Raw genomic sequence first — 9135 nt, forward strand, 5'->3', positions numbered from 1 at the left:
TTAGGAGGGAGTTTTTCCATTCACCCCTTCAGTTCAAGAGCGAATGTAATGGAGGAGAAAGCGACCCGAACGAAGCTCGTTTCGGAACACAGTAAAGCCTTTATCGGCGCCGAGTCAGATAGGGCGGCAAACCGTTTGCAAATTTCTATCTCGTTACACTTTCTAATCATCCAATCCCTTCTAAAAACATATCCATTCCACACCAACCAACTTGGAACCCAAACTTTTTTAACACGCGCTAAAGAATATGTCACTGTAGCAACATGTCGATCAACTCAAATGTGTCACATATTAGGCAATCACATAGTTACTATTGACAAGTTGGTAGCAATGTGTTGGTAATCCACCATGAAAATTTTTCGTACAATTTAAGTGAAAGCAATCCGTTTCATTTAAGTACATAAAATAATTTTGTTACAATAAAATACCTTTCATTCACCTTAGTTCTATTAAAATAAAAACGGAAAAGAGTAGTCATCTGTACCTATCGTTCTCTTTCATAGGTAATCGGAAGAGCTGAAAGTACTTACAGTGAGGACGAATCGTTTTCAACTATTTTTTCCCATACAGTCATTGGTCCGTCTTTGTGGGACTTGCTTTTTTGCCACTGGTAGATGTCCTTTGAATCCTCATCAGCCAATTAGTGACGAGTAAAAAAGGGAGGATAAAATTTTAGTGCAAATTCCTATGCACGCTCTCCTTATTTATTAAAAACTGAACTCCATAATATCGGGTGTTCACAACCGAATTTCTACGAAAATATAGCAAATACTGGAAAATTTCTTTGAATACTCCCCCATGCAAGCAGAGAATTTTAATTCAAACATTAAATTAATGTCGTTAAACAAAGGAATGCATGTTAAAATATTCATGATTAAAAGATAAGACTCTCAGCTCAACCTCTTCCTTTTCAGTGAAACATAACTTAGGAAGCAGTTGCAGAAAAATATTTATCCAAACAAAAACGGAGCAAAATATCGAAGATTGAAGAATTTCGTATGATGTTAGAAAAATGTCATTCTTTTACCTTTTCATCTTTACACTACCCCGCCTCAATACGCATATTGCGGGAGGTGCTAGGAGACGAGCCATTAGCCAGTTAATGTAACAGCAAATCAAGTCGTAGTTAAGGTGATTAGACTGACTTCTAACTTTTGCTCAAGTGTTTCTTTTATTTTTCCACGGGAAAACGAATTCCAATAATATACCTTAGGGAAAGTGTTGAGGGAAATGAATGAGCCTTTTCATATTACGATGTACCAATTTCGTATGCGTAGATAAAAAAATCTTACTTTTAACAAACTAGTAGTAAGTGGAAATATAACTCAAAGTAGATCGATGCTAGGAGAAAATAGTTCACGTAGGGCTCGAGAAGGAGAGTTCTACTATCTAGTCGTGCTAGCTCACCAATGACCAGGTAACGATCAGAGTAATTACGATCTGAAATGGCCACGAGGGTGGCTTGGTCGCCTTGACTCCACATGCAGATGTTCACGAAAGCGATGGCGAATGGGGGGCGGTGGATGAGAAATCCTCGAAATGGTCACCGCTGAGGGCGATGAGATAGACAACGAATGAGCCCACGAGGCGGAAGGAGTGAGCAGGACTTGAAAAAACAGTAAAAATTGAAAAAATGTTGCGTTAAAGGCAATGGTAATCGGTGCTCAGTCATTTATACAGATTAAAGATAAATAAAAAAAGTCACGGGTTGTACTTTGAGTTGGTGAACTCAACGACCGAATGAAAAATACATGAAGAAGACTCGAAAAGGGGTGAAAGGAATCCAAGCGACAAAAACATAAACGTCTTGCAGAAGCAGCTAGACGAAGTGAAAAAATAACGGGACTAAATCACAAAGAAAATAGAGAAAAATTTCATTGCAGGATTGATCAACTTCAATAATGCTCTCATATTTAGGCGATAATGAGAAAATCTTCGACTACGGTTCACGAAAAAGTATAAACATAGTAATTGATATAGGGCTTCATTGCAAAGCATACATTTCTACATTAAAGGACCTTACAATGAGTCCGGTTATTAGAGCTGTCTCGTTTAAATGTCTCCTTGAATTACTAGGGAGTGCAATTTTAATGACCGGGGAGTTATTTTTCCGTTATTTGCCCTTAGGACAACCGGTTAATCAGGTAGATTCACGCTTAACGCCGCAGGGGAAAATTACGTTGACCTTCAAAAGTATTCATGTAGCTCAACCGTTCAAATTTTGAATTTAGGGTTGAACTAACAGCTATACAATTCACCGATTCTTTGGCTAATATCCAATGAACGCGCAAAAAAGGAAATAACTTGAAGAGACTGTTTTTTATGTCAAGAAATCCATGCAAAAACAAAAATGTCCTCAAACTCGCATGGCGATACATTTCTAATTCAGAAAACTTATGCCCTGATTAATTTATATCTAGCGAGATTAGCATTCATATCTAAACTTCTCGTTTTTCATCTTCCTGTGCACACATTCTTACGGCTGACGACAGAGTTTAAATGCAAATCCAAAATTGAAATAAAACAGTTTACCACCGGTAGCAGGATATCACAGATCGAATGAAAATATTTCTCAACCCCTGGTCGTGACCAACCTTGACTAGTCATACAGATTCTTCAAATATTCCAAATTAAACTAAAAAACCATTCACATTAAAACACCAAATCCGCTACTACAGCGCCTCAGAACTAGAATCCAAATTTACGCTGACCGATTCTCAAAACGAGGTGTAATATGTGGCTACCAATTTAATAGAAGCTGAACCGTATTTTTAACCTCGACAGACGTGCAAAAATTAACGTGGATTATTATCTATACTTGGTAAAAATTTAAATATACTCAATATAAGACATCCATTAAACCGGCCATGGAAATTCCACTGATTATATTTTCTAACTTACCATTCTACAACAAAAAGTTGTGTTATTATCACTGCATGTTATATTAATTATCCATAAACGCAGTCTCTTCAAAAGAGTTACTAGCAATCCCCGCCAATGTACACAATTCAACTTCATATCATCAGCCGTTACCAGCATTAATGCCTGAAGCAAACGGGGACCATTAAGACCCCGACCTTGAAGTGATAAGGACATAAAGAACAGAAGAACATATGCAATGTGAAAATAACCCTGTAACAACGCTCGTAGGATTTTTGAGCACTGTAGGTATTTTTTAGACTAGAGGGTAGGTCATCTAGCGGGACTATCAATGATTTAATTAAACGTAGCCTCCGAGGAAATCCGCAATGCGACAGATACAAGAAAGTAAGCTTAGAATCGGTCATGACGGAAAATAGCGTTATTATTCCCAAAACGCGTGCTCCAGAGAAAGAAAAGATGTCAAACATTATTAATACTGCCAATAAAATTCAATCGCTGAGTATACAAAAGCTTGGAAAAGAACCAACCGAAACTCTAACTACAAAATATGACATTAACCTTGTTGTAGGTAATTGCCGTAGCGTAAAAAACAAGCGCGCCGACATCGAGCATATTTTTCAGAACGCAGACGTGGTCATGGGAACAGAGAGTTGGCTTACGGAAGATAGAAGCGATAGCGAAGTTTTTTCCTCCACAGTATAAAATTTACAGATGCGATCGACGCAATAGAACAGGTGGCGGAGTTTTTATAGCAGTTGAATCACATTTACACAGTGCCGCCCACGAAATAATTGACAACGAAATAGAAAGCGTACGGTGTACAATTAAACAACGAAACAAAAGGAGTATTCACGTTTGCTCCTTTTATAGACCGCCGAACTCCGAAGTCGATAATATGTACCTTCTAGAAAATCAAATATCCGAATTTACTCAGAGAGACAGTAAAAGTGTAATAGTAATAGTCGGGGGGGGCTTTTAATCTTCCATCCATAAACTGGGATACTTATACTGTAAAACAGAATTCAAGGAATAGAGAAATCAGCGAAGTATTACTCAGCATGCTTGCAAATCAATCTCTTGCCCAAGTAGTTGACAAGCCTACGAGAGGAAATAAGATATTAGACCTTATAGCAGTAAGCCATCCTAAGTTGATAAAAGAAATCGATATTATTGACGGTATAAGCGATCACAGAGTAATTTTTGCAACGTTAAAAATTGATGTAGTGTCAGCCGTAAAACCGAAACGCAATATTTATTTATTTGATAAATGCAACTTCATAAAATTTGGCGAGATGCTTAATGACTCCTACAAAAAATTCGTAGTTACATCAAAGGACCAAAGCACAGACGTAACATGGAAAAACTTCTTAGAAATTCTGCGCCAAGCGATAAACGAACATGTTCCGCAAAAACTGAAAGGTGATAATAAGGAACCTCGCTGGTACAATAACGATGTCAGAAGGGAACTTAGGAAACAGAGAAAACTATATAACTTGTACAGAAAGTCCATTACGACACGTAATAAATTGAAGGAACTTGAAGCTTAAGAAAGTTACGCTGCACAACGCTCAATAACCAAGAAATCAATGCGCACTGCAATGCGAAAGTTTAAGAAAAGAGTACCTGGAGAATTACTTGAAGAGAATCCGAAATCATTTTGGTCGTACGCGAGAGAGCTTCAGGGAAAACATTCAACCGTAGATTCGTTATTTGATAAAGATGGTAAACTTGTCACCGAAAACATGGACAAAGCTAACTCTTTATATTCCCACTTCGAAAGTGTATACACTACTGACGATACTCAATTCAATTTAGACATCCCACATACTGACGAAACGATGGAAGAAATATCTATACAACGTGATGGGATAACTAAACAACTACAATCCATTAAGAATAGTAAATCTCCGGGTCCGGAGGGAATACCCGCGCGTGTCCTCAAGGAGTTGGCTCCAAAGATCGCACCTTATTTAGAGATCATATTCAATTAGTCACTCTCCGAAGGAAAGTTACCGCTAGACTGGAAAATTGCAAGCGTTACGCCCATATTCAAAAAGAGAAACAGACATGACCCAGGCAACTACCGCCCGATTTCAATAACATCGATTATTGGCAAGATAGTTGAGCATATCATCCTTAGCAATATCATGACTTTCTTGGACAGACGTAACTTCCTCCATGACTGTCAGCACGGATTCCGATAAGGTAGATCATGCGAAACACAGCTCGCGCTCTTTCTTCACGACGTTTTAAAATCCGGTGAATCGAAAAGACAAGTTGACGCACTATTTCTAGATTTTAAGAAAGCTTTCGACACTGTACCTCACAACAAACTTTTATACAAATTACACTCATGCGGATTAAACGAGGCAGTTGTAAACTGGATACGCGACTTTCTCAGAGATCGTAAACAAAAGGTAGTTCTTGACGGAATTAGCTCTGAGGTTATAAAAGTTACATCAGGTGTTCCACAAGGAAGCGTAATCGGCCCCCTGTTGTTCATTATATACATTTATGATCTCTGCTCCCGCATTAGCAGTAAAATACGTTTATTTGCTGACGACGCTGTCATCTATCGCGAAATTTGTGATCACTCTGACTATGAAATTCTATCATCTGACCTGAACAACGTTCATTTGTGGAGCCTAGAGTGGGGACTCAAACTTAATCTGAGCAAATGCATGGCGTTACATTTCTTGCGAAATTCGTCCAACTCAAACCATGTTTATGCAGTGGATGGTATTAACATAAAGGAAACAGACGAAGTGAAATACCTGGGAGTTACGATAACCTCGAACCTCACGTGGGGTACACATATAAAGCATATTTGCGGCATAGCCCTGAAGAAATTAGGATTCGTTAAGCGTACTGTGGGAAGATTTTCGGATGAGAATGTGAATGAAAGGTGCTATTTCGCTCTCGTCCGACCGCACCTTGAATATGCAGCGAGCGTATGGGATCCCGTGCAGAAAAACTTAATCCGCGAACTGAATAAAATACAAAGGAAGGCTGCGCGTTTCGTCAAAAACTGCTACGGACGTACAGACACCGTTACCCAGATGTTAAGCGAATTAGGCTGGGAGCCATTGAAGACTCGGAGGCTGCGCGCTAGGCTCAGATTGCTTGAACAATTGAGAATGGATATCTTTGAGACCGACACAGAGAACATAATATTAGAGCCACACCATATTTCCAGGTACGATAGAAGCGATAAATTAAGAGAGGTGTTTTGCCGAACGGATAGATATAGGAATTCGTTTTTCCCCCGAACCATAAAGGACTTTAATAAACGCTAGTACCAACCTCGTTAGAGTACTTCATTTATTTATTTTTTTAGCTGGAAACGGCTGGTGTCCTAACACCCCCTGCCACACGCCTTTTAGGCGGCTTGCGGGGTATCATATAGATGTAGATAATTAAAGGTTAACAAACAGGGGCCTCCAGAATATATTACTTTGCCCCACGAATATTACATCCCTCGACTATTTAACACTTAATCTAAAGAGAGTTATAATGAAGATAATGCTATTTAGATTATTGAATCTTTCCATTACTGATTTGAATACGTACCACTGATATGGAACGGAAACCGACTACTGCTCCCAAGTATCAATAGTCAATAAAAATACGCGTTCATTAGCACGAGTAGAAATGCCGCATCAACTACACAACCGCACTGAGTCACTTGATTTCGTCACATACCACATTTAAAAATATGAAAATGCGGAAATTTAGATAAAAAGTACGTCATAAAATTACTCGTTCCGTAGTTAATTTGTCAGACTGTATGCGCACACTGCAGAGTACGAGTCCTGTCGTCATTATTTAATTCCAAGATAAATTTATGAAAAATACAAAGGTAATATCTATACGCAAAAAAGATACATGGTTAAATTTTTAAAGAATTCAATGTGCACAATCTTAAAATTAGAAATACTTTATCTAAACTTGTGATGGTGATGAAATGGCTACATGATGAATTTACCTGAATTTAGAAGTTAAACCCTGGAGTATTCGCGCCCCTAGGCGCAACGGGCGATCGGGAACTGTCTGGCGGGAGGGAAGCCTCCGTGAGCAGGAGGTCTTCTATCTTACGGAGGATTCACACGCAGGGGTTACATAGATATGGTTTATGCCGTTCTTGACGTCTTCGAGAGCTTGAATTTCACCAAACACAAAGAGGTGTCACAGGAATAAGGCTGAGTCACAAAGCGGCCACGCTTAGGTTCAAAGAGGCGAGGGACAGTCACAACAAGATAAGGCCGACATCAAGTACCTTATTAATCCGTCGCCGACATCAAACAAACCTGACAGCAAAAACTGCCCGTGTTTACCCCAACGATATCGAAATGGCACGAAAGATCTATTTTTTCCTATCTCACTTCCACGAAGAAAAATGTCTCATAGGAAGTTCGCACACCACTAGTTTCCTATCTCTTCCCCGTCGTTTAGACTGCAATCTTCCAACAGTGGGTCCAGGAGGAAAATCACAGTTAATGACAGCACGAGAACACCACTCCGATACTCCGTCCGCTCAGGCTAGTGGGGGGTCTTAGTCAATGAATCACACAACAACACTCGAAACACATCGTGGTGGTGCTCTTCTCCCAATCGGCACAGTAGCCGGTAACACTTCCGTGCCCGACACGGGGACCGGACGAAAAAAAAAGAACCACGCCGCGAAAACAAAAACATCAACAACACCACGGCACCTGACGAACAAGCAAGTCCGCGGACGACCCTCCCTCTCACTCGCGGCCGCCGGCACAGACTGAGGCACTATCTCCCCTTCCCTGATCCCTCCGCAGTCAAAGCCACCTCCTCAGAGAATCTCTTCCTCCGCCCTCCCCTCCCGTGCTTATCCGCCCCCCTCCGCCGCCCTTCCCCTCCGAGTGCTCCGCCTACCTCCCTATACCCCTCCCGGCCACCTGCGTAACCACGCGGCGAAAAACCCACCCCTCCCCGCCCTTTGCCCCCCCTCACGTGCTTCCCCGTCCCCTCAACCAGCCAACTCGTTCCCGCCCCCCGCGCTACCCGCCTTATACCCTCATCCCCTACGGTCCCCACCGCTGGCGTTTACCCTTGTTGAATAGGCAAGAAAAAGTACCGGTATTTTTGTGACGAGTTTTAAAAAGCAATAATAGTACTGTCTCGGTAGTACCCGCGAAAAAATACCGGTATGCCAGTACTTTCAGAATTGATAAAATATGTAAATAAGTTGAGATTTAACGTTTGATTTATCCTAATTGTCCGGTATTTCGGCAAATTAGCGTAACATACAGGAAGAATGCACCGAAAAAATCATTAATTGGATTTTTTACGAAAATTTGTCGGAAAAATACATGGAGGCTAGATCTCTAATAGAGAGAAGGGTGATAGCGATGAAGTTTTTAATGGTGATGATTTTGGTGCATACCATTAAATTTGGTGTTTTCCTTGCGTGCATGAGGTGTGACGTTCTCTCGGGAACTCTATCAGATGACTTGTTTTCCTAGAGCCACCGGTTTTTTTTCGGACTCGAGACCAACATTAGAAACGTCTTCTGCCAAAAACTTATGTTGAAAAGTCTTCTTATTCACAGAGCTTACGTTTGCAGCCTGAGATTACCTAGAAAAAGCTCCTCTAGTATTAAGACATTTAATTTTATGACTTTACACTACAAGAATCGGTGTTAGTTATGGCTAAAATACTGCGATCGAATAAAATTTGACGTGTAGGTCGCTGTTCCATTTTTGTCAAGGAAGAAATACATGAGTGGACTTCCATAACTTTGACTTTTCTTGCCTTATTTGAGTAAATAAATATCGTCTATATCAATAATTATAACATTTGTGTCGAACTCAGTTTTTGTAGAAGTACCGTTAAATCATAAGAAAACAAGAAATAAACTAAGGAAGAAGTGTTAATAATTAAGAGGCAAAATTAATTTGGCCTTCTTTTGGTGGTTCACTTGACTGGTTGTATGTACAAAAACGAGAAACGGATGAACATTGCTAATATATTAAAAAAGTTGATAACCAGTGTAAACAAGCTTAAGCTTGATAGAAATGCCTATATCATTAGAACATCGCTATTCTTCAGTCTCTTCCTACGTTGACCAATTGTATTATTGCTTACATTATCTGTTGAAATTAAAATAAATAGATGGTATTATTTTTAGTGCGCTTAAATACAAGCTTGATATATTATCCACACTCAATTGTTTAAGTAGCTGGGTAGGTAGTTGATTGGTAACACACAAGTTTGCAGCGC

This window comes from Ischnura elegans, chromosome X (genome assembly GCF_921293095.1).
Source record: "Ischnura elegans chromosome X, ioIscEleg1.1, whole genome shotgun sequence".
NCBI classification, from domain to species: Eukaryota; Metazoa; Arthropoda; class Insecta; order Odonata; family Coenagrionidae; genus Ischnura; species Ischnura elegans.